At 41.4% G+C, this 25728-nt stretch overlaps 1 long non-coding RNA gene and 1 pseudogene across 1 annotated transcript; both read left to right on the top strand.

The window, feature by feature from the left end:
• The window catches only part of LOC134485543 (polyubiquitin-like), a 192056-nt pseudogene extending 183140 nt beyond the window's left edge, over nt 1-8916 (top strand).
• A 57-nt stretch (nt 8917-8973) lies between these two features.
• Nucleotides 8974-25063, top strand: LOC134485558 (uncharacterized). The gene is made up of 3 exons (XR_010063685.1): nt 8974-21190; nt 21749-21835; nt 22778-25063. It is a non-coding gene; the product is annotated as an uncharacterized LOC134485558 (long non-coding RNA).
• The last annotated feature ends 665 nt before the right edge of the window (nt 25064-25728 follow it).

Below are 25728 nucleotides of genomic sequence, written 5' to 3' on the forward strand. Positions count from 1 at the left end.
GCAAGCAGTGAAGATCCAGGTAAATATATTTAAAATGCAAATCATACCAGCCCTCAACAAACACCGAGAAGTCAACAAAATGATCTAAGTATTAAAAAGAAAAAACAAAACAAACAAACAAAAAAACCCAAAAGCCCCAAACCACTCTTTCTCTTCAACAAGAAGGCCAAGTAGGAGATGCCAACATGCAGATCTTCATGAAGACCCTAATGGGCAAGACCATTACTCTTGAGATTGAGCCCAGTGACACCATCAATAATGATCCAAGACAAGGAAGGCATCCCACCGACCAGCAGGGCAGATATTCGCTGAAAAACATTTGGAGGATGGCCACACCCTGTCCAACTACAACATCCAGAAAGAGTCTACCTTCCACCTGGTGCTGGGTCTGCACAGTGGCATCATCGAGTCATCCCTTTGTCACCTTGTCCAGAATTACAATTGTGACAAGATGATCTGCCACAAGCGCTACTCATGCCTGCACACAGTGTAGTCAACTGCTACAAGAAGTTCGGCCACTCCAAAAACCTGAGCCCCAAAGAAGGACAAATAAGCCTGGGGCCATACCTGGCCTGTGACCCTGTGACCAAATAAAATCCATTGACTTGGGCAAAGAAAAAGAGAGAGACAGAGAGAGGGAGAGAGAGAATGACAAAGAAAAATATCAAGCTGGGCACAGGACTTAAACCCTAGCATTCAGAGATAGAGGGCAGGCACATCTCTGTAAGTCTGAAGGCAGCCTGGTCTACAATGTGAGTTCCAGGACAGCCAGGGCTATACAGAAAACCCTGACTCAAAAACAAAACAAAATTCTGACAATTAGCTTTCCTGTGTAAAACCATTATGACTCTTTACCATATCCAACAAAAATTCATGTATTGGTGGCAAGAAAATACACTGTTAACTATGAATACTCTATGCTGGTACAGAACACCAGACAAACCCACATTTGGAAAACAGCTGTGTACGAAATATAGTAAGACACACATTTAAACAACTAACATTATTGGATTTTGTACTAAAAACTGAGATCTTACGAGTAAACTGTAGTGGTTTGGCTTGACGCTGCTTGTATATTATTGTTCATATTGGTTCCTCAAGAGGGGTTGCCCCCACCGACAAGCAGAGCATCATGTACTTAGGTGATGCTATGTGAACCTTCTCTCCACTTTAATAGGTCAATAAAAGGTTAGAGCCTATGACTGGGTAGTGGATAGGAAAGGTGGGACTGAAGGCTCAGGAGGGTGTGGCAGGTAGAAGGAGAAAAAGAATGAAGGAAGAGGAGAGAAGGAAGCCACTATGCACCAGAATCATGTGGCTGGGAGAAACCAGAAGTAATAAGGAGTCTTAGAATTGGGAAATAAGTTAGTATTGTATTAGATATGCCCAATCAAGGCATATAACTTATAATTAAAATATTTGGATTGTGTGTCTTTTACATGGGCTGTTAGGGTTGGAAGTTTTAGTAACAAATTGACAAACCCATGCCAGGCTTAGAACCAAAGTAACCCAATACGGAAATCCACCCCATCCACTGAATATTAACAACTAGGGCTTCACTCTAAAGCTGCTTCAGGGTGGAAATTAAGCATGAGTCTAAAAGGTGTACAGAGAGCTAACTGAGATGCTCCCTGCTCAAGCCCCAAGCAAACCTAGGCAACCAGAGGTACCACACCAGCCCTGAGCTGGGACACAAGGTGGCGCCAATGCCACAACATAGTTGGGGTTTCCTAAGTCTGAGAGAAAAAAAAGGAGGACAGGTAGTCAAGGTTGCCTGAGATGAGGCCTTAGCAACTGAAAATTAGCAACTGAAAACACAGCAGGTATCTTTCCAAGGCTTTCTCACAGATAACAATGCGCTGATCTAGGCAGCTCTCTCCCAAGTCAACCTTCCTGTGCACACTTTGATTTCTAACATCCCTCCACTTCTAAACAGGGCACAGGACACAGGTAGCAAGACCAGCTTTCTCAACTGCTTACACTGCAGGCTGTGTAACATCAATGCACAGGCTGAAGGCTATACAGGGCAGTCAAAAGACCTAAAGGGCTCAAAACACAAAAGCCAAGGGTCTTTGTACAGTCAGCCCCTCACTACTAGTGAAAGAACCCGAAAGGACCTTAATGTCCTAAATCAAACACCATAAGGAAACAAAGATAAAATAAACTTCAGACCAAATATAAGAATTAAAATAGTACCACTGCACTCTTTTCCTCCTTCGCTTTTTCCTACATAAGGTGCGATAGAGAACTGAGGAGTTTCTTAAGTAGTGAATATAAAAAGCAGTGATTTTGTTTTTAACATGCTTAGCTTCTCAGAGTATGTATGACCAAAGTCTAAGAAATTAAATTTGCCAAGGTATGTTGAACAAAATTTTTGCATTTTCTACAGGCTAACACTAAAAGCTGTACCAGAATCCACTCTGACGTAACACTTTACCAGCAAAACTTGTAATTATAAACAGTGTTATCTGCTCTCGTTAAGCAAATATCTTGATTTGTTAGTACTTAACTTTAACTCAACGAAAAGATAAAATAGTTAGATTCAGTCATCACAGAGACAACAACAGTACAATTAATACAGTAATGAAAATGTAACTCTACCTTACGTCAATATAACAAGGAACTATCGTAAGGACTAAAGAGGGCTAATATTGCACATACCTTAAGAGGCATGGATCTGGGCAGGAGAGAGAGCTCAGTTGATAAGAGGTCCTGAGTTCAATTCCCAACAACCACACGGTGGCTCACAACCATCTGTAATGGGATCTGATGCCCTATCCTGATGTGTCTGAAGACAGCTACAGTGTACTCATGTTAATTGATTAATTAACTAATTAATTAATTAATTAGCCATGGACCCAGAGGAACAAGGTGAAATCATCTAAACCAGTATAAAGACAACCAGGCAATCAAGCACAGTGATATATGAAGAGATCTTAAATGACAAATATGTATCTGTCAACTGCACGGGTTAAAAAAAATGACACTGACATACATATTGACAGCAATTTGCTGACAATTGGGGGCAAACATACACAACTATGACCATCAAGAAGACTCAAAATTAAGAAAAATTTGGGTAGTAATACTCAATAAAGAAAGACAAGTGCTAAAATGATCAGAAAGGAATAAATCTAGATTGGGTAAATGAAAGCTCAGAAAGAAATTATTTGGAATAAAAAAAAGAAAATAAATTAATTAAATAAATAAATAATTGCGGGCCAGAAACAGATGGAACAATCTCACTGGGCAAAAAAAAGTAGGTGAATAGGTGTCTTACAGTTTTATTGCTGTGAAGAGACACTGTTACTGAGTCAACTTTGATAAGGAAAACTGACATTGGGCTGGCTTACACTCTCAGAAATTTAGTCCATTTTCACCATGGCGGGAAGCACAGCAGCATTTAGGGAGGCATCCTGCTGGAGAAGGAGCTGAGAGTTCTACATCTTCATCTGAAGGTAGGAGCAGGAGACTGTGTCGACACTGGTCATAGCTTGAATATAAAGACTTCACAGCCCACTTTCCCATTGACCCACTTCCTCCAACATGGCCACACATACTCCAACAAGGCCCCACCTCCTAATAGTGCCACTCCTTATACGACAAAGATTCAAGCATATGAGCCTATGGTGGTCATTCCTATTCAAATCACCACAGCAGATAAGTCTTCAGACAGGGAGTTCATAGCTAAAACTATATAAAAATTAAGATTTCCAGATATCTTTACTAATCCACAGGGCAAACTACTCATTCATTCCAGAGAATAGACCCAGGAAGAGTAGATAGAGCTGGTAGAAGAGGCAACCAACACAAAGGAGTAACTCGGTGATACCCTTTCTAGACTGACAATTATGGCCCTTTCCTGACCTTCTTTTACAAATCTAAAAATATTCTCTACTATGAATGTACCCTTTCACAAGCAAGAAAAACAGATCTTTCTCTAGGAAAACACAAGCATGCACCCCAAAGGACCTCAGGGCCAACCCTAATCCTGAGTTCCTGCATGAAGACCCTGAGAGATGAAGTGAAGCCTGGGATACTTGTACAGACTCCAAGGTGTTGGAAGCGCCAGAGCTGTGATTTCTGCCAGGGAGAGTTGCTTACATGGGATAGAACCAGCCTGGAAGAGATACATTTTACAAGCAGAAAGATGGAGGGATGGTGCCATCTAAGCCTCTGATATCAGATATTAAGCTAGAGCCCTGGTTCTCAACCTTCCTAATGCTTGACGCTTCAATACAATTCCTTGTGTTGTGGTGAACCCCAACCATAAAATTATATTTGTTGCTACTTCATAACTGTAATTTTGCTACTGGCATGAATCATAATGTAAATATATGTTTACAGATGGACTTAGGGAGCCCCTGTAAATGGGCCATGACCCAGAGGTGGGAAGTCTGACCTAGGGGACTTGATGTTTACATGCTGCCTTATCAGTCTTGCTTGGTCCAGCGTTTTCTTACTATGCCCCATTCCTCCTTTTAGGAAATAGTAATATATATCTTTTCCATTGTATGTTGAAATTAATTCACTTTTCAAATTCACAGGGTTTTATCGAGACTGTGGGAGACCATGGGGACTTCTGAAGTAGGATTAAATATACTTTGTATTATAACAATGGCCTTTGGAGCCTGGGAGGGAAATGTGGTGGTTTGAATGAGAATATCTCCCATAGGCTCAAATGTCTGAACCCTGGTGGTGACTTTACAGGCTATACCTTGCTAGGGGCTAGCTCTGAGGCTAGTATATATTGACTAGCCCCAATTCCTGTTCACTCTCTCTGCTTCATATTTGGGGTTTAACATGTGATCTCTCAGCGCCCTGCCATGATGGTCTCATGGAAGCCCAACCAAAATAAACTCTTCCATAAACTGACTTGGTCATGGTATTTCATTATAGCAACAGAAAAGCAAATAAGTCAGGCTATAAGTAGTTGAAGATTAAAACAATTTTTTCTTAATCTTAAAAAGTTCATGATAATTGGGCACAAAACCAGTAAAAAGCACTCAACATCTCTAACCATTAATATAGATAGCAATTCCCCTAAATATTGCTGTGTCCCATCCTCCTGCTTAACAGAACAAACAGGTTCCTCCAGCTTCTGGAACAAGGCAGCCAGGTGCTCATCCTACAACCAAGAAAAGACATTCCAATAAACAGCAGGTACAGCTCCCTGCCACAAAAATAACTTTAAAATACCAATACACTTACAAATACAATTTCATGTATTTTACACTGTTTTGATTAGTTTGCTTCTTTTTCTCCATCTTTCTTAACTATGGTATTTCTTATTTACATTTCAATTGTTATTCCCTTTCCCAGTTTCCAGGACAAAATCCCCCTAACCCCTCCCCCTCACTTTCATTATGGGTGTTCCCCTGCCCATCCTCCCCCCATTACGACCCTCCCCCCAACAATCACATTCACTGGGGATTCAGCCTTGTCAGGACCAAGGGCTTCCCCTTCTACTGATGCTACCTATGCAGTTGGAGCACAGGGTCAGTCCATGTATACTCTTTGGGTACTGGCTTAGTCCCTGGAAGCTCTGGTTGGTTGGCATTGTTGTTCATATGGGATCTCAAGCCCCTTCAAGCTTTTTAAGTCTTTTCTAAGATTCCAACAATGGGGATTCCATTCTCAGTTCAGTGGTTTGCTACTGGCATTCGCCTATGTATTTGCTGTATTCTGGGTTTGTCTCTCAGCAGAGATCTACATTCGGTTCCTGTCAGCTTGCACTTCTTTGCTTCATCCATCTTATCTAGTTTGGTGGCTGTATATGTATGGGCCACATGTGGGGCAGGCTCTGAATGGGTGTTCCTTCTGCCTTTGTTCTAAATTTTGCCTCCCTATTCCCTCCCAAGGGTATTCTTATTCCCCTTTTAAGAAGGAATGATGCATTCGTATTTTGGTCATCCTTCTTGGGTTTCTTGTGTTCTGTGCATCTAGTGTAATTCAAGCATTTGGGCTAATGTCCACTTATCAATGAGTGCATACCATGTGTGTTTTTCTGTGATTGACTTACCTCACTCAGGATGATATTTTCCAGTTCCATCCATTTGCCTATGAATTTCATAAAGTCATTATTTTTGATAGCTGAGTAATATTCCGTTGTGTAGATGTACAACTTTTTTTGTATCCATTCCTCTGTTGAAGGGCATCTGGGTTCTTTCCAGCTTCTGGCTATTATAAATAAGGCTGCTTTAAACAGAGTGGAGCAAGTGTCTTTGTTATATGTTAGGGTATCTTTTGGGTATCTGCCCAAGAGAGCTAGAGCTGGGTCCACAGGTAGTTCAATGTCCAATTTTATGAGGAACCTCCAGACTGATTTCCAGAATGGTTGTACTTGTCTGCAATCCCACCGACAGTGGAGGAGTGTTCCTCTTTCTCCACATTCTCGCCAGCATCTGCTGTCACCTGAGTTTTTGATCTTAGCCAGTCACTGGTGTGAGGTGGAATCTCAGGTTTGTTTTGATTTCATTTCCCTTATGACTAAAGATGTTGAACATTTCTTTAGGTGTTTCTCAGTCATTTGGCATTCCTCAGTTGTGAATTCTTTGTTTAGGTCTGAGCCCTATTTTTTAATACGGTTATTTGTCTCCCTGCAGTCTAATTTCATGAGTTCTTTGTATATTTTGGACATAAGCCCTCTATTGGTTGTAGGATTAGTAAAGATCTTTTCCCAATCTGTTGGTTGCCATTTTGTCCTTACAACTGTGTTCTTTGCCTTATAGAAGCTTTGCAGATTTATGAGATCCCATTTGTTGATTCTTGATCTTAGAGCATAAGCTATTGTTATTTTGTTCAGGAAATTTTCTCCAGTGCCTATGTGTTCGAGGTTTTTCCCCACTTCTTCTATAAGTTGGAGTGTATCTGGTTTGATGCGGCGGCCCTTGATGCACTTGGACTTAAGCTTTGTACAGGTTGATAAGAATGGACAGATCTGCATTCTTCTACATGCTTACCTCCATTTGAACCAGCACCATTTTCTGAAAATGCTATCTTTTTCCTTGGCTCCTTTGTCAAACTTAAGTGACCATAGCTGTGTGGGTTCATTTCTGGGTCTTCAATTCTATTCCACTGGTCTATCTGTCTGTCTCTACACCAATACCATACAGTTATTATCACTATTGCTCTATAATACTGCTTGAGTTCAGGGATATTGATTTCCCCGGAAGTCTTTTTATTGTTGAGGATAGTTTTAGCTACCCTGGGCTTTTTTGTTATTCCGGACGAATTTGCAAATTGTTCTGTCTAACTCTATGAAGAATTGGCTTGGAATTTTGATGGGGATTGCATTGAATCTGAAGCAGTCATTAAAAGTCTCCCAACCAAAAAGAGCCCAGGTCCAGATTGGTTCAGTGCAGAATTCTATCAGACCTTCATAGAAGACCTCATACCAATACTATCCAAACTATTCCATGAAATTGAAATAGGTGGAGCACTACCGAATTCCTTCTATGAAGCCACAATTACTCTTATTCCTAAACCATACAAAGACGCAACAAAGAAAGAGAACTTCAGACCAATTTCCCTTATGAATATCAACAGAAAATACTCAATAAAATTCTTGCAAACAGAATCCAGGAGCATATCAAAACAATCACCCATCATCATCAAGTAGGTTTCATCCCAGGGATGCAGGGATGGTTTAACACACGGAAAACCATCAACGTAATCCACTATATAAACAAACTGAAAGATAAAAACCACATGATCATTTCAGTAGAGGCTGAGAAAGACTTTGACAAAATACAACACCCCTTCGTGGTAAAGTTCCTGGAAAGAACAGGAATTCAAGGCCCATACCTAAAGATAGTAAAAGCCATATACAGCAAACCAGTAGCTAGTATTAAACTAAACGGAGAGCAACTTGAAGCAATCCCACTAAAATCGGGGACTAGACAAGGCTGCCCACTCTCTCCCTACCTATTCAATATAGTTCTTGAGAGTTCAATATAGTTCCAGAGCAATCAGACAACAAAAGGAGATCAAAGGGTTACAGATTGGAAAGGAAGAAGTCAAAATATCACGATTTGCAGACAATATGATTGTATACTTAAGTGATCCCAAAAGTTCCACCAGAGAACTGCAAAAGCCACTTAGGCCTGGTCTACAAATTGAGTTTCACAAGGTGAAGGCAACGTTTTCCCTTGATTCAGCACAATTTCTGTGTCCACCTCCTCCACAAAATATGACCAGAGTCTCTAGAAGTGTAGGGACAGACACCAAAAGCACGCAGGATGCTGTTAAGAGGTACAAGTCGCCCCCCACCCTAATTTCCCGTGTCTCTCTACTAACCCTCCGAGTTCCTGATGAAAGTGGCCAGAGAGTCTCCTGGGAAGCTCTCCAGATGCTTTTGCTGCAGGTGTCCTCAAGGTCAATTTTCAAAATGACTGCTTTTTCCAAGGTTTTTCCCCAAGGTACACTACTGGGGACAGCTGTTATCACTAATACATGGCTAGGATTTTAACATCCTAGTGTTTTCATACCAACCCTAAGAAGGTCCCATCCCTCATCTTCAATTCAGAGTTGGTTCAGTTCCAGAAAAATCTTAGACCCTGCCCCTAGGCCCAGAGCAGCCAGGTCTCCCTATTCCTACCCTGACGCCATACCTCAGGCAGCCAGGTAGAGACAAAGTCGCTCATGCACAGAGCGATCCCCAGGCACCAGGGTGGGGTGCCCCGGTGCCCCAGCCCTCACTCACCTTACCTGTCTGGACCAGGATGGCCAAGGAGAAAACGAGGTAAAGGAGGAGAGCAGTGAGCCTAGCCACCATGGCTGGGAGCAAGTGCAGGGCCCCAGAGGAGGACAGCTATCCCAGGAGGGCCTGAGAGGTGGTTGGGGAGGAGGGGCCGGAGAGGAGGAGCCTATCACAGCTGCAGGACCCCACCAACAGCTAGAACCACTTGAACAGCTTGGCAGCAGTCTGGGGGTGGGACATGGGGGAGAGGGCAGAGGCGGGGCTAACAGACACCCTTGGGTTGCCTGATCCAGATTGGGTGGTGTGTCTACTTGTTGCCCACAGAACCCTCCCCATCCCGCATCGCTATGGGAATGTCAGAAGCGGCCTGCGAGTATCAGAAGCCAGGGGGTGAGAAACAGCAGTGGAGATGGTGCTCAGAAATTGCCACCTGTGAGACCACCACACCCTGGCCCAGAGCTTGCGACCTTGGGCCGCACCTTCCTCCTCTACTTCAGTTCTCCCAGCTGCAAGGACCCCAGCACCTCAGCAGCGCTTGCTACTCCAGGTTGAAAGCTGCAACAAAATCCCTGCCCCAGACTAAAAGAACTGGTCTGTTTGTGTAGCTGCCTGGAACCAGGTAGAAGCTGAGGATCAGGGCAGGCAACAGGGAGGGTGAGCTCAGTCCAGAGTAAAAGCTGTAGGGAACAGTTCCCGAGGCTTGAGTTAGGGATGGCCTTAGTGAAGAGAAAGTTCACAGCTGCTCAATCTACTGAGACTAACAAGTGCGCTGCAGTCTTTCCCCATGAATCTCTCTCTCTGCAAATGGAGTCCTACTCCCTGGCGGTGAGAATGCAGATACTCTCTGCTCTGACAACCAAAAACCTACTGCAGCCTGGAATTGAAAGCTCCCAATATGAGCAGGGCTGCAGCCAGCTCTCAGGACAAAGAAACACTGCTCAGGGTGGCAGCATGGAACCTGTCTATACCATTATGCTGCATAAGCTGCCCTGGGGCCACTTCAGAGCACCTCTCCTATTCCTATTCCTATGGGGCGGATACAACACATATACATATGCACAGGCAGGCAGGCAGGCAGGCATGCACAGACACACACACAAACACACACACACACACACACACACACTAATGAAAACAACACTAAAAAGAAGAGAAATTTTCTGAGCCTTTAACAAAATCCTAATTCCCTGACTCAGCAAACCAAATCCTATATGCTTAAAGGGGAAGTTAAAACGTACTGAGAAGGGTGCTCTCTATTCAGAAAATAAGGTTCAAACAGCATCTGTCTTCAAACTACACAACAGAGCTGCGGGGGAACTCAAGTCCATCCACTACCAGAAGCTGTGCATTTCCTACCTTGAGCTGGTACTAGAAGGTCTCAGCCCCATGTCAACAGCTGCCCAGAGTAAGCCCACAGCTTCTGGATAAACCTCTGGGACAGCAGTGTTTCCTCTGAACATAAATAATAACAATTACATGTTTCTATGCTTCACACAGCTCACCAAACATTCTTTCTTAAGGGCTAGGCTTTCCCACACATGAACTTGTACACATGAACACACAGAAATATTTTTTTAAATAAAATTTAAAAGTATTTTTCTCCTCTAAGACTTAAAAGCTTCCAGTTGGAAAATCTCCCCCTGAATGTCTTTTTCATAAACATTCTAGCATTTAGATGTCAGCACTGACTACATTTGGCAGCTGATTAAACACCACAGATCATGTCCCTCTGGGTTATGCTGTTACCCTCAGTTCCCAGTGACTGGTTCCATTTCAGGCCTTTCTGAGCTCTTAAACAGCCACGCACAACCTTTGACACTGTGACACATTATCATCTACAAAGTTCACGCTTCAAGAACCATGACCGATTGCAAAAGAAAACTCTCTGAAGGTTTTAGATCAGTTTACAGTTTTGTGCTGGGCCATAGCCCGCTCCTCAGGTTTCAGACAACTGTACATACACCCACTTTCCAACAACTGTGTGCTCTTCCTGGGCCAGGAAAATACAACCCCCAACAAAAGGCCACTCAAAAACACATCTGTAACACAAAATCCCTTTGAGGAAACTTTTGATTCGTACCTTTAAATCTCTTTAGATAGAAAGAACTCACACTGAATATTTTAGGAGATTGTTAGAAGAATTTGAAAGTTCTAACGTTTAAAAGAAATCCATGCCTTTGGCTTTAACAAAAACAAATACTCATCAAACTTCATCAAGCAGAAAAGGAGACAGGAGGCAAAAGCTTTTTAATGACACTTTCTGTTTTCAGTTTCTCTGTTTTCCAGCCCAGCTGTTCACTCCCCCACCCCCATCCTCCAGTTTGCTATGTTTTAAATCCTCTAAAGATTAGTAATGATGCTCTTAACTGTCTTCTGAGGAACAGACTAATGCAGGCACTCAAAACATAACATATACTAACAACAAATCCTGGCAATATGTTTGTACATGAAAATCAGAGACCTGAGGGTGAAATAAGTTGCCTTAGCGTGGCCAAGATTCAAACTTGACAACAACGGTACTACCCTAACTATTACTCTATACTCTGTTAAACACAAAGTGTTTTCTTCCCTCCTGAACTATTTCTCTAAACAACTCCTGAACCTGCAGAAAATGTCCCAGCAGAACCAGAAGGTCCTCTTTGCTAGGTTAATGTTTTGGTCAATAAACGGACAGAAGAACTGTGAAGTTGAAGTGCTGTGGAGAGAGGTGTGACCTCTGACATGTCCTCCTGGCAGAGATCATTGAGCAGGGAGAGCGGGAGATAGGTGTGGGGGAGGATGAATCTAGGACCAGTTTCCCAGTCCATCAGGGTGGATGAAAAGTTTGTCCCTCTGGGCATTCCCCTGCCTTCTTCCTGCTACCTTTAGTGCAAGTGAGTCACAGAACCAGGTTAAGGTGGTTCAGGGGAGGTGAAGGCCACAGCTATGGGGACAAGAACGAGAACTAATAGCAGACACAGGTGTCTATACCATGTTCTCTCCCTAAGGCTCTTCAGCATGTTTCCCTAAGCCTGCACAGCTAACTACCACAGACAAAGCTAAATGGCTGTACCCTCCATCCTGCAATGCCTATGAAGCCTCGACATGGCTCACCTTCTCTGAACTTGCAAACCGAAATTTTTATTACATTTGGGATAAGAGCTGGCTGTATAATCCAGGCTGGCCTAGAATTCCCTATATGGCCCAGGCTACTCTTGAACCTACACAATCTTTCTGTCTCAGCCTGCCCTTGCCTGCCTTAGCCTGCCCCAGCCTGTTCCAGCCTGCCCGGTACAGGGATGGGCCCAGGTGAATGACCATATCTAGTTTGTCAACTCTGCTATATTTTCTTTAAACAAAACCTCAAATGCCCAGTTTTTCAATGCACTTGCCTTGAGCTTTAGAACTCACGTGGTCATCCAGTCCTACCACATACCTCCCTCCACTCAGGGGTGGCATGTACCAGAATCGGGGTAATTAGGAAGGATTTCTCCTTCCAAAGGAGCGACGGGAACATCTGGCTGTGAAAGCACTGGCCATGCCTCTGGATAGGACCTGGTGTTTCTGTTCCCAAGGTCTTTCCTGCCTGGAGTTAGGAAAGCTGCATCTGCCTGTGGAGGAGCTGGGGTTCTGGTGCCCATTGGATCCAAAACCAATGCTGGGTCCTTGAAATCCAGGACCTCTACCTCTCCCACAGGTGGCCCCTGTTTGATTTGACAGACCGAAGAAGCCAATTCTGTTTCCCGGTAGGATGGCCAGTTACCAGGTGCTGGGTATGGCAAAGGAGAAGCGTGATCAGAATCTGGAGACGTGGTGCCAACATCCACAAAGCTCGAATTAGCCTTTGATTTGAAAGACACATCAATACATCGATTCTGCTGTGGTCTTCCAGGGCCTTCCCCGGTTCAATTGGTGGGTATTCTACATCCTCTCCATTCTCCTTGTGATAATTGCAACTGTCCACAGTACAGATCTCCAGGGCTGCAGCATGGTTGAAGGAGTGCTCCAGCGCTGAGGAGCAGGCTGTGGAATGGTCACCTCTTACCGTGACTGGCCAGACATTGTCGAGGGCCAGCCTGCTGCTGAGTGAAAAGCCCACGCCCCAAGAATCCCTGGGTTGCTTAGTCTAAGAACAGAGGAAAGAGTGGATTGTAACCAGTCCATTCATCCTCCTTCAGAATTCATATTGAAATCAAAAGACTTTAACGATCAAAGTCAAACTTTCCATGCTATGTCAAACAGAAGCAAAGCTTCTAAGTAACTGAGATAAATACCGTACAGGAACTTTGTTATAAGCTGCCTTTTGTCTGGCATTGTGTATGGAACACTAAGCCATCAGGTTATATGTCGGCTCCAGAAGCCCAAATCAAATATTCTGTCAAAAACCTGGCTGTCTTGAGAGCAAACATGGAATGCAAGAATATTTTATGCTTTCTCGACGTGAATGAAAACTTAAATCAGACTCAAGCTTACTTAAGCTTAAAATTCCTAAAACACTTAAATAGTACTGATTTCTACAAGCCGAGCCTACACCAGTGCTTATCAGTCTTCACTGTGCTCTGCAGTATAGGGGTGGTAGCTGTGCTAGTTCTTAGTGAGGAAAAAGTTGGTTTTGAGAGGTTAGCTAATCTTCAGATCATACAGCCAAAAGTTGGCAAAGCCCCGGCAAGAATTTCATGCTAACACGAAACTTTGTCTTCCAAACATCTCTGTGTACTCTGATTCACATGGACTAATATATTAATGACAGGGGATGATAGATCTATCAGTACTTTTTAATGACCAAGTCTAAAACAATTTTTGAGGAAAAGTTCAACATAGGTAAGATACAAATGTATTAATCAAAATGAGGCTCAGTATTTGGGAACAGATCTTCATTTTCTCTGTAGAGTAGGCCATGAAACCCTGTTAGTTCCCAAGAATCTCTTTTCTTAGAGGAGTCTCACCAGATAGTCCCAGCTATCCTGAAACTTAAGATCTTCTGCTGGGATGTGGCACTACTCTTGCCAGCTCAGTCACCTACTATCGCAGTGTCAATGGTACGCTTGCTGTGAAGAGGACAGCCATGTGTAAGATGACTCCTAACCCTAAGAGAAAGCTCGGGTTAGGAAGGCTCTGGAAGGATGAAGGAACGCCCATTCAGAGCCTGCCCCACATGTGGCCCATATATATACACCCACCGAACTAGATAAGATGGATGAAACAAAGAAGTGCAGTCAAAATATTTACCTATTTTCTTTTTCTTGAGTTCAGTAGTTTTGGTCTTATGTTTAAGTCCATTTTAAAATCTATTATGAATTAATATTCATATATAGTGTAAGCTAATGGTCCATCTTCTTTTGCATGTGATATCCCAGTTTCACTAACTCTCTTCATTTAAAAGACTGTCCCATTGATTTCTTACAGAGAAGCACCTTTAAATACAGATGTCCCTGGATTGCACTATACCTTAAGGTCCTCAGTTGTAAGTAACTGCTAAGTAGGAAACTGATGGCTAAGGTATGGGGGAAAGGTACTGAGAAGAGAGATAAGTGTGGGCCAAAACCCAGCTTATCTCTCCTTGTCTAAGAGTGGCCCTAGGTTGCTTTCTCTACATTTGTGGCACATTATGTGTTATGTCATACAACTAAAATGGGCACAACAGTGAACTCATTGTACATTTGTTTTAGTTAACAAATATTTCTTGTAACTATTAACTGAGGGTAAGTTAGCACTTTGTATCTGTATATGACCACAGCAATGAGACTGAATAAAGTCACTCAAAGCAGCTGCACTTACTTGTTTTGGTTATTGGTTTTTTTGAGATAGGATCTAACTACATAGCTATCTAGCCTCTGTTGGCTTGAACTCAGAATGCTCTTGCCTTAGCTTCCTCCTGTGTTTTGGGATTACAGGTGTGACTTACTGTACCTGGCTTGCTCTTCTTATGTCTCCTCCCCACAACACCGCCATTACCACTCCTAGGTAGCCCAAACCAGCCATAACTGTTCAGCCTCAGTCTTCTGAATGTTGAAATTACGGGGTGTGTGTGGGGGAGCAGGGAAGCTTCAGTTTCTTTCATTAATACTTCATATCTTTAGGAGTTACAAATGCCATTAGCTGTATTTGGGAGCATTTTGTCAGGGTGTGATAAATGAGCTCTTTATTATTTATTGTATAAGTAATTTTCTTAGTAAATATGTAAAATGCCACTTTTGCAAAAACTGATTGTTCCTAATGAAGATAGTTCCTTTGACAAATATTAAAATTAAGAATCAAATATGGTAGTGTATGCCAAGACCTAGTCTGAGTCAGTAGGATAACTTTGAGTTCTAGGCCATCCTTGGCTATAGAGACCCTATGTCAGAAAAACCAAAAAATAAGCAAAATTAAGTAAAGCTTAACAATGCCCATGTAAGGAGACAAAAGGAAGTTTTTGATGGGGTGTGAGAGGCCTCTTAACATGTACATGGAAGTCCAGAATGAGCTGCTTATTGCTGTGCCCATCAAGAAGGACACATGCTTTAGTAATCCTGTAAGTCAAGAAGCCTATTGTAAACATTCTAAATCCATGCTGCTCTACCACTCCCCTTCCATTGAAGGGGAAGCCAGCTGGCTGACTGTTCTGGTATGACGAATGGAACAGGCTAGTGTTATACTTTATAGTCGCTGATTGGCTGACATTTAATATTTTTGCCTTAATATTTCATTACAGTTTTAGCTTACAGAACCTTTCAGTGGTTGAGGCACTTTGGGCAACTTTCATAGAGTCATATGAAAACAAGACGTAAGAACTGTGTGGTACCATGAAAGAGAGCCTGGTTCCTGGTTGAACTAAGGCTAGAAATCCCGGTGACACTGAAGAGACAGTAGGCATTTCGCCTGACTCCTGGGAAACTAGGCAGATCACAAGCCCACAGCCTTCCATAGATTCATGGCCATCAGTCACAGAAGGGTAATGCTTCAAGTCCCTCCACAAGTAGAGGACATGGCCTGTGGTCTCATAGACTCAAGGCAGATCTCCATTTTAATGAGTTACCAAAGGCCTGGAGGCTTAGCCAATAACCTTTCCTTCCTAGATATTTCACCCTTCAAAAGGTACTTAATCGCAAGTCCACCCTAAGAAGTGGGGTACGGTTTTAATCATTCACTTTTCACCATGCCGGTAAATATCGTAAAACCATGGACTGTCTCATTTTATTGGGATTCGCCATGGTGAGCCACAGAGAAGGCCTTAGACTACAGAGCCAGCATCTAATCTCCTGCAGAAGGCCTCCCTGCTCTCCGAACCACAGCAACCACCACAACCAAGCCAAAGCAAGCACCCCCTCACCAAGCCAAAGCCTCTCCTCAAAGGACCAGCTAGAGGCCCCCTTATTTCCCCTTCAGCCCGGGACTAGATCCAGTTCCATGGGCCCCAACTCCATTCTCAACTCTTCTGTGGCATTCAGGGGCACCTGGATGCCTAAGAGCATAAGAACCAGACAGCCCCTGCCTTGTTGCAGGCCCAAGGAACCTCCCCAATCCCTCAGGCAGCTCCAGTGGTCCTGTGCCTCAGACTACATTTCATCATCCCCAGAGCAGTGTCCCTTGACTGCCCATGCAACCACTGGTCGATGGGGTAAGTGCAGTCATCTCCCACATCCCGCCTATTGTAGCCTTGCCCTGTGGCAGAGTGGACATGGGACTCACGCAACCCTACACTGAGGAATTTTACACTATTTTTATCTGACTTGTTTAAATCAGTCTCATCTGTTCAAAACTCTTTTACTTTTAAACCTTGAGGAGACTCTATTCAGAACTTAAATCTAAAACTTAAATGAGGAAAAGACTGCTAAAGACAGGATTAAACAATGGAACCCTACTTGCTTGACATGTTTACGTTCAGTTCTCTTTACTCTGGTCACATCTCTACCTAATATCCACATATGGCCCACATGGGTATTTTCTGATCACTAGTCAGTCACATTTCTTGTTAATAGGTGAAGAGATCTGAGGCTCACTGCTCTTGAATATACCCTGTATAATAGCTAAGGTGGCAGTCCTTTGACTAAGATCTGAGCTGAGGTTTTTCATTAGTAAATTCTTTCCATTGTGTCTCTCTGTAGCGGTTGGATGGTGCCTTTAAGTAACTTTATGTTTTGTATCGTTTTCAAAGGGATTCTAAGTCTGTTCCAATATGCTTTTTGCTCTGCACTGGCAGGACAGAATCCTGTGATAAATCACTAAATTGTTTTGAGGACATTCCCCAAATGATGGGCATAATGTGTTGTAGATTTATGAGTTCATGTCTAATTTACTTTTAAGCTTAAGTTTTTGACATCATCATTGATAGTTTCTCTGTTAATGTTGCAGAATATAGAGAAGTTGTGGGCTGATTTATTTTGTGCATTGTATTTTAGACACTGTTTCTCACTGATGCTCACCTGAGATGAGCAAACACCATACAATTAGCTTTGGAAACCCAATCACCTCAAACAAGTTGGTTTTTACCTACGAGTCTAGTTTATAATTGATGACTTGCCAATACAGAACCATTGCTTCCTAATGAGTCAACATAGTAAAGAGGACACATTGTAATTGCAAAAGTTGCTTGGAACAGGAAGAAAAACCTCAGTTTTGAACTATGCCTCATCATGTTATTTGTATCCTAATCCATTGCCCTCTTCCCTTTAGACAAAGTCTTATTTAAATAAACAGACAAGTCTTGTGGAGTGGGGAACCTCTCTATAGATAAGACCACAGAGACATCGATAAACTATTTCTTTTCTGGTGATCGTTATGGATTAGCAGAAATTTATGCTTTTATACCATGACACCTCATAGAGTATAATCCTATAAATGATTTGTAGTAATTTTCCACATACTACATGGTTCTTGTTGCTATCAAATAGGTTCAAATGCTGGAGTTTTTCCATATACTACTTTTAGGAGAGAATTTGTGATATATATGTTCAGAGTTTGAGTCTGAATTTTCAGAATTTTTTCTATTAAAAATGTTTTATTTTATTTTAATAATATGCATGTGTATGTAGTAGCTGCTTGGTGGTGATGGTGGGTATGCACACATGGGAATGAAGGTGCTGGCATCCAGAGAGTGTGTCTGAGCTCTTGGAGCTGAGTCAGGTGGTTGTGAGCTGCTAGATGTTTTTGCTTTGGCCAATCTCTGATCCTCTGCTAGAGTATTATATTCTCTTCTCTACTGAAGCATCTCTTCAGTCCTGGAAAAAACTTTTTTGTTCATTTTCCTTGTTTGTTTTTTGTTTTTGTTTTTTTTCTTGGAAACAGGTTCTCACTATATGTTAGTTTTCTGTCTAAGCTCCACTCCCACAGTTACTTGGTAACAGCCAGGTATGCCTGGCACTGTAAAAGGGGATGCTTGTCCCCTCATCATTCCCTTACTTTCTTCCTTTCTTGCTTATTGTTCTTGCCATGCTTCCCCTCTTCCCCTTTGTCCCTTCTCTCCCCATTATCCTTCCCCCGTCCCTCCACATGCTCATGGCCGGTCTTTACTCCTCTCCTCTTCTACTCTTCTCTCATTAAACATTTCCACATGGAACCTTGTTGTCCCATAGTGGTTTGTCTGGACGTGAAATGAGATTTCTACCCCAACATTATGTAGTCCTAGCTGGACTGAAACACTCTTTGCTACCCAATCACATGTACAGTTAATGGCAATTTAATATATTTTCATGATACTATTTGAGCATGTGAAACAAGATTCTTGTTGGTTTCAGTGAAATATGAACGTGTACATATGAATATGCTCTCCATGTTTATGTCAGCTCAAGCTAGGCTATAGTCATCATAAAGGAGGGAACCTCAATTGAGAAAATGCTTCCCAATAAGATCAGGTTGTAATCAAGCTTATAGTGTGTTATTTCAGTGATTAATACAGGAGGGCTCAGGCTGTTGTGGGTGTGGCCACCCCTGGCCTGGTGGTCCTGGGCTGTATAAGAAAGCAAGCTGAGGAAGCCAGTAAGCAGCACCACTGGTTGACCACTGTACCAGTTCCTGCTTCTAGGTTGTTACCATGTTTGGGTTCCTGTCCCAAGTTCCTTCAGTGATAGATTGCCAAGTGGAAGTGTAAGGCAAATACACTCTTTCCTCTGCAACTTGCTTCAGTGTTTCATCACAGTGATAATAACCCTAACTAGGGCAATGAGTATCAATGCAAGTGTGGAGAAATGTAACACTTGCCTTGTATTTGGCCTTTTAATAGAAGCTGTCGGGGGTTTAATTTCCGGAAAACTTGATTTGTTTACTTCTAGTTTGTTCTTATTTCTTTTTTTTAAATTAATTTATTTATCTTATGTATATGAGTATACTGTCACTCTCTTCAGACACACCAGAAGAAGGCATCAGATCTCAGTACAGAGCTGATCTGAGCTACCATGTGGTTGCTGGAAATTGAACTCAGGACCTCTGGAAGAGCAGTCAGGGCTCTTACCCACTGAGACTTCTCTCCAGCCTCAGTTCTTATTGGTAATATAGAGATCAGTATATTTGGAAGATTCTTCCACTCCAGTTCTCATTCCTTCCATGTGGGGTTTGTTAAAATTATGGCTGTTCTTCAGCCACTTCGCTGGAGTTGACAGATTATTTTCAGAGAGGAAAGAATCCGATTGGGGAGAAGTAGCAGGTATTTGTAAGTTTTGTTCTCTTCAGATATTTATTTCACTAATTTCCACTACTAGGGAAGTGACTTTGCCTTGGGACAATGTTTTATAGAAAACACAGTTTTAGTTTCTTTTGGGGCTTGCTTGGTTTTGTGTTTTTCCTTAATTATTGACACCAAACCGACAGCCTCTTCAATGACAGGCGAGTGCTGCACCCCTCATGCATATCCATATCTTTCTCAGTGTCAGACTTGATACCCTCCTTGTTACACCATCAATAATGATTTTCTCACTGGCTTTTCACAGCAGAAATGTTTGTGAGCATACCGTGCTCTTAAATGAATAATCAGATGAATTGTTATTATTTTTTATTTCTCATTTATTTTTCTTTTATTTGTTCATTTTTTTTAAGAACTGAGACTAGGCTTCTGTAGTTGAGGCTGGTCCTGAGTTCATTATATAGATAGGGCTGGACTTGAACTTCTGATTCTCCTCACTGTACCTCCCAGACACTGAAATTAAAGGTGTAATACACCATACCTGGCTTTAAGTTTGAAGATATATTTTATTATTTGTAGAGAAATGGCAAGAGGACACTGTTCCCAGCTTGCCAGCTTGCAGGCAACCTAGGGTCTTTGTCATTCTAAGCAAACTGAGACCAAGGAAGCAGACTTTCTCAAGCAGAGAATCCTGGTGCTCTGCCAAGTAAGCTGCAAACCTGAGGAAGAGACCTTCCTGTTGCTTTTCTCATGAGAAAGTAACTTTGTTCATAGTTTAATAGACATCTTGATGGGAAGCATGGTGGTGAGCAGAAGCAGAGAGAGCAAACTGGATAAACAACATTCTTTATCTCTCAAAGCTTCCCTCCTGGGACATGCTTCTTCCAGCAAGGCCATTCCTCTTAATCCCTTCCAAACAGCACCACACAGCTAGATGTCAGAGTCTGTGAGGACATTCTCATGCATATGACTACATGTTGTTACATTTAATGACTGCCACATACACATTTGCAGAATGTTCAAATCATTTGCTGTTAAAAGTATGTGTCTAGATTCAGAGTTTCTTTGAACCAGTCGTTATGCAATAGGAATTTCTTTGGCTCTTAAGGGATGAAGACTAGCAAATAAGCCTCTTAAGGAGAATTTATGAGATACATCTGGCAATTCTGGGCTTGATATGGAACACACCATGGAACACCCTGGTACCCGCCTAGAGCAAATTTAAGAGCAAAGTCCACAGAATTAGAAATTTATTTTCAGGGCCTTTTTACATAGGCCCCTAAAACATTTAAATTGTCTTTCTCACTCTAGGGACTTAGCTGAAAACGTCCTTGTGTCTTTAGCCATTTTTCATGTATATAATATGTTGTTAATACAAATGTCAGAAAGAGAAACCCAATCAAAAGGCATTTCAAAAACTAAGAATCCTGTGTGTGGAAAAAATATGTTTTAAGATTAAAGATTCTTACAAATCTTACCAAAGCTAGTTTGATTTGATAGTGAAGGCTTCATATAATAGTCTTTGATATAATCTTAGAGAATTACAGAAAGCAATGTAAATATTGCATTAATTTATGAAAGTTAATACAGTGGTGGCCTAACTTGTACCTGGAAAATTTAACTTTCTGCCTCTTTTGATCCAACAATGACTTAACTAGTTAGTCCCTAGGCTGGAAGCTTGAGACATGCCAGGATCTGGTAAACTTGGTGTTGTATAGTACAGTTAAGTGTTGCATTAAGAATGCCAGTGTTTTCTGTCCTCTGACCTTGTCTTCCCTTCTCTGCCCTCATGGCTCTGCTCTTGTCTGCCTGCTTCTACACAGTCTCCAGGCCCTCACCGCCCCCAAATCTTCTTACCCCTGATCTCTTGCATGTAATCATTTCTCAAGAGCACATCTTGGCATGGGTCTGCAGTAAGTAATACTCCCTCAATGTATTTCGTTTCAACCTCATGTATTAAATTTGTTATCACACTAAGAAGTCCCTTATGTAGATCTTTTAATGAAGTTCTTGGGGGTGCATTTTGTTTAGTAGATACTATGTGTGTTTTCTTGAGTTGTTTGTATGACACAGTTTAAGAGTCATTTTAGGTCAGACGATGAAGGAAATATTTTAATAGATTATTTAACTAATTAATGGTAACGAGTAAGTGACAGTTGGATTTATTGAAGTTTTATGCAAAGAGGATATTAAGTGTTATTCAGGAGCACATAAATTTCCCATTGACCCCTCTTACAAGTAGAAAGTTGGAAAGTGTTTAAATATGAGACTAAAAGTGTAGGGAGGATGTTCTCTGGACAGACTGCACTGATAAAGCAACCTGAAAATAACACATTTTGATAAGGTTTACTTGGGATTATACTTTTGTTAATTGGACATTTGAGTTTTCAACTTTCCCATTTCCCTTGATAAAATATCAATGAAGAGTAGGTTATGGTATAAAACTGACTTTTTTTTTTCTCTCCATACAGAATCTCTGCCTACCATGAGGAGGTGTTGTTGGAGGACGAAATCTGAAAATGATGGCTGGGAAAAAGGCTGTGTTTTAATGAATAAAGGTATTTACATATCCAGATAATTTTTGTTCATTTTAGTTTACAATATGGCTTCAGGTAGAATATATTTTCACTGCTCAAATATTCTAACCTTTAAAGTTAGTTAATCATCTGTACATAGCAAAACATTTTCTTTTTATGTTTCTAATTTTTGAAGAATACAAAGAATATAAAAAAATTTACTAATCAGTAAAAGTAAGTTGTTTGCAGTTTGGACAAAGTATACCACTAGTTGTCACCTATAGCTTCACTTTAAAGGCAAACTAATCTTTACTGTATTAATCTTGCCAATCCATGAACTTGGGGGATCTTTCCATCTTCTGAGATCTTCTTCAATTTCTTTCTTCAGAGGCTTGAAGTTCGTATCATATAGGTCTTTCTCTTGCATGGTTAAAGTCACACCGAGGTATTTTATATTATTTGGGACAATTATGAAGGGTGTCATTTCCCTAATTTCTTTCTCTGCTTGTTTTTCGTTTGTGTAGAGGAAGGCTAATGATTTGTTTGATTTAATTTTATATCCAGCCACTTTGCTAAAGGTGTTTATCCGGTTTAGTAGTTCTCTGGTGGAACGTTTGGGATCACTTCAGTATACAATCATATCGTCTCCAAATCGTAATATTTTGACTTCTTCCTTTCCAATCTGTATCCGTTTGATCTCTTTTGTTGTCTGATTGCTCTGGCTAGAACTTCAAGAACTATATTGAATAAGTAGGGAGAGAGTGGGCAGCCTTGTCTAGTACCTGATTTTAGTGGAATTGCTTCAAGTTGCTCTCCATTTAGTTTAATACTAGCTACTGGTTTGCTGTATATGGCTTTTACTATCTTTAGGTATGGGCCTTGAATTCCTGTTCTTTCCAGGAACTTTATCACAAAGGGGTGTTGTATTTTGTCAAAGTCTTTCTCAGCCTCTAATGAAATGATCATGTTGTTTTTATCTTTCAGTTTGTTTATATACTGGATTACGTCGATGGTTTTCCGTGTGTTAAACCATCCCTGCATCCCTGGGATGAAGCCTACTTGATAATGATGGATGATTGTTTTGATATGCTCCTGGATTCAGTTTGCAAGAATTCTATTGAGTATTTTCTGTTGATATTCATAAGGGAAATTGGTCTGAAGTTCTCTTTCTTTGTTGGGTCTTTGTATGGTTTAGGTATAAGAGTAATTGTGGCTTCTGAGAAGGAATTCGGTAGTGCTCCACCTGTTTCAATTTCATGGAATAGTTTGGATAGTATTGGTATGAGGTCTTCTATGAAGGTCTGATAGAATTCTGCACTGAACCAATCTGGACCTGGGCTCTTTTTGGTTGGGAGTCTTGTAATGACTGCTTCAGATTCAATGCAGTCCCCATCAAAATTCCAAGCCAATTCTTCATAGAGTTAGACAGAACAATTTGCAAATTCGTCCGGAATAACAAAAAAACCCAGGGTAGCTAAAACTATCCTCAACAATAAAAAGCCTTCCGGGGAAATCATTATCCCTGAACTCAAAGAGTATTAGAGAGTAATAGTGATAAAAACTGTATGGTATTGGTATAGAGACAGACAGATAGACCAGTGGAATAGAATTGAAGACCCAGAAATGAACCCACACACCTATGCTCACTTGAGTTTGACAATGGAGCCAAGGAAAAAAGATAGCATTTTCAGCACATGATGCTGGTTCAAAGGGAGGTAATCATGTAGAAGAATGTAGATCTATACATTCTTATCACCCTGTAAAAGCTTAAGCCCAAGTGGATCAAACCAGATACACTCAAACTTATAGAAAGAAGGAGTGGGGAAAAACCTCGAACATGTGGGCACTGGAGAAAATTTCCTGAACAAAATAACAATAGCTTATGCTCTAAGATCAAGAATCAACAAATGGGATCTCATAAATCTGCAAAGCCTCTGTAAGGCGAAGGACAAAGTTGTAAGGACAAAATGGCAACCAACAGATTGGGAAAAGATCTTTACTAATCCTACAACCAATAGAGGGCTTATATCCAAAATATACAAAGAATTGATGAAATTAGACTACAGGGAGACAAATAACCATATTAAAAAATAGGGCTCAGAGCTAAACAAAGAATTCACACCTGAGGAATGCTGAATGACTGAGAAACACCTAAGGAAATGTTCAACATCTTTAGTCATAAGGGAAATGATATCAAAACAATCCTGTGTTTCCACCTCACACCAGTGACTGGCTAAGATCAAAAACTCAGGTGACAGCAGATGCTGGTGAGGATGTGGAGAAAGAGGAACACTCCTCCATTGTTGGTGGGATTACAGACTGGTATAACCATTCTGGAAATCAGTCTGGAGGTTCCTCAGAAAATTGGACATTGAACTACCTTAGGACCCAGCTATACCTCTCTAGGGCAGATACCCAAAAGAGACCCTAACATATAACAAAGACACTTCCTCCACTCTGTTTAAAGCAGCCTCATTTATAATAGCCAGAAGCTGGAAAGAACCCAGATGCCCTTCAACAGAGGAATGGATACAAAAAAATGTGGTATATCTACCCAATGGAATACTACTCAGCTATCAAAAACAATGACTTTATGAAATTCATAGGCAAATGGATGGAACTCGAAAATATCATCCTGAGTGAGTTAAGCCAATCACAGAAAAACACACATGGTATGTACTCATTGATAAGTGGATATTAACCCAAATGTTTGAATTACTCTAGATGCACAGAACACATGAAACCCAAGAAGGATGACCAAAATATGAATGCTTCACTCCTTCTTAAAAGGGGCACAAGACAACCCTTGGGAGGGAATGGGGAGGCAAAGTTGAGAATAGAAACTGAAGAAACACCCATTCAGAGCCTGCCCCACATGTGGCCCATACATATACAGCCACCAAACTAGATAAGATGGATGAAGCAAAGAAGTGCAGGCTGACAGGAACTGGATGTAGATCTCTCCTGAGAGACAAACCCAGAATACAGCAAATACATAGGCGAATGCCAGCAGCAAACCACTGATCTGAGAATGGGACTCCCATTGAAGGAATCTGAGAAAGGACTTAAAAAGATTGAAGGGGCTTGAGATCCAATATGAACAACAGTGCCAACCAACGAGAGCTTCCAGGGACTAAGTCAGTACCCAAAGAATATACATGGACTGACCCTGTGCTCCAACTGCATAGGTAGCAATGAATAGTCTAGTAAGAGCACCAGTGGAAGGGGAAGTCCTTAGTCCTGCCAAGGCTGAACCCCAGTGAATGTGATTGTTGGGGGGAGGGTCGTAATGGGGGGAGGATGGGGAGAAGAACACCCATATAAAAGGTGAGGGGGAGGGGTTAGGGGGATTTTGTTCTGGAAACCAGAAGAGGGAATAACAATTAAAATGTAAATAAGAAATACCCAAATTAATAAAGATGGAGACAAAAAAAGCAAACTAATCAAACTAGTGTAAAAAAACATGAAATTTTATTTGTAAGTGTGCTGGGACTTTAAAGTTATTTTTGTGGCAGGGAGTTGTACCTACTGTTTATTGGAATATCTTTTCTTGGTTGTAGGATGAGCACTTGGCTGCCTTGTTCCTGAAGCTGGAGGAACCTGTCTGTTCTGTTAAGCAGGAGGATGTGACACTGCAATATTTAGAGGAATTGCTATCTATATTAATGGTTAGAGATGTTGAGTGCTTTTTACTGGTTTTGTGCCCAATTTTATCATGAACTTTTTAAGATTAAGAAAAATTGTTTTAATCTTCAATTACTTATAGTCTGACTTATTTGCTTTTCTGTGGCTATAATAAAATACCATGATAAAGTCAGTCTTTGGAAGAGTTTATTTTGGTTGGGCTTCCATGAGACCATCATGGCAGGGCGCTGAGAGAGCACATGTTAAACCCCAAATATGAAGCAGAGACAGTGAACAGGAATTGGGGCTAG

Source organism: Rattus norvegicus, chromosome 2, assembly GCF_036323735.1.
Source record: "Rattus norvegicus strain BN/NHsdMcwi chromosome 2, GRCr8, whole genome shotgun sequence".
NCBI lineage: Eukaryota > Metazoa > Chordata > Mammalia > Rodentia > Muridae > Rattus > Rattus norvegicus.